A 1,216-nucleotide genomic window follows, 5' to 3' on the forward strand; every position below is an offset into this window, starting at 1 on the left:
CTCTCCCTAAGAATTTTTTTTAATATATTAGTTTTAAAGGATTAGGGGGAGAAAAAAGACTGTGTGCCAAAGGTTGATGTGGCCTGTAAAACCTAAGATATTTACTTCCTGTTCCTTTGAAAAAGTTTCCCAACCCCAATTTACTAGCCAAGTTCCTTAGTTACTTAAGCTCCAATTCTGTTTCTTCATCTGTAAGATGGCAATAGTGAGAGTACATTGACGGTTATTAGCCACAGGGCTTTGTTTTTCTCTCTGAATTCCCAGGAACTTAAGTCCGATTGCACTTGTGAATCAAGAGTTGGCCTGTCACCATCATCCTGGTCCTGGGCATCAAGGTCATAACCGGGCTCCCCAGCTGTCCCACTAGAGAGATGTGGCACATACCAAAGACACTAAAAAACCACATACTGCAGCTTAAAATAGCATAGGACTAGCGCCAACCCAGGGCACTTGGCCTGAGCAGAAACAATGAAAAAACTAAAAACCTGGCTTCAAGTTAGGAGGTTTGGAATTTAGAACCTTGAACCCCATCATTGTCATGTGACTGTTTTAAATGTTAGCGTCTAATTGCCTCTCCCTCTTTGAACTGCCCACATCTGAGAGACTGTGTCCTGCCAAGAAGGGAGGTAGTTCTGACATGTGGATCAACCTGGTTGTGCCTGTAGCCTGGGGTTGCTTAAGGCTTGTGGGCTAGGGGTTTTGAGCAGCACAGGATCCTTGTAAGGCTCAAAGGATGATCTGAGGGGCCCAGTGGCATGTGTAGAAGGGGCTGGGCCTTCCTGTCTGGAGGGTTGACGGACTGTGGTAGCTTGAGGAGGCAATAGAAAGAGGCTCTGCGGCCCACTTCTGCAGACCCTTGAAGGTTTCCTCTCCAGGGGATCATAAAGGTAATGTCCCAGCAGTTGACTAGTGGAGGGTCCAGCAGCCCCCGGGAGGGGCGACCGCATTTACCATTTCTGCCTAAGCCTTCTGTAGCTGTCCTGGAAGTGGTATGTTTTTGTTGTACCTGGGGGTGCGACTTGGGGGTGTGTCTAGCCAGATATCCCAAATATCCCAAAATTCATTTGCCCCTCCTAGTAGGAATTCTGGCCTACTTTTAGCCTCTAAGAGTGATTTTAAAATAACAGAACTGAGGGCCGGCCCGTGGCTCACTCGGGAGAGTGCGGTGCTGATAACACCAGGGCCCCGGGTTCGGGTCCCATATAGGGATGGCCGG

The 1,216-nt window shown here is 48.4% G+C and overlaps 1 protein-coding gene across 1 annotated transcript in view; it reads left to right on the top strand.

Moving 5' to 3' along the window:
• Positions 1-1,216, top strand: part of USP20 (ubiquitin specific peptidase 20) — a 42,702-nt gene that overhangs the window by 11,429 nt on the left and 30,057 nt on the right. The gene's annotated exons all lie outside the window — the stretch shown is intronic.

Source organism: Galeopterus variegatus, unplaced genomic scaffold, assembly GCF_000696425.1.
Source record: "Galeopterus variegatus unplaced genomic scaffold, G_variegatus-3.0.2 Scaffold1777, whole genome shotgun sequence".
Lineage (NCBI taxonomy): Eukaryota > Metazoa > Chordata > Mammalia > Dermoptera > Cynocephalidae > Galeopterus > Galeopterus variegatus.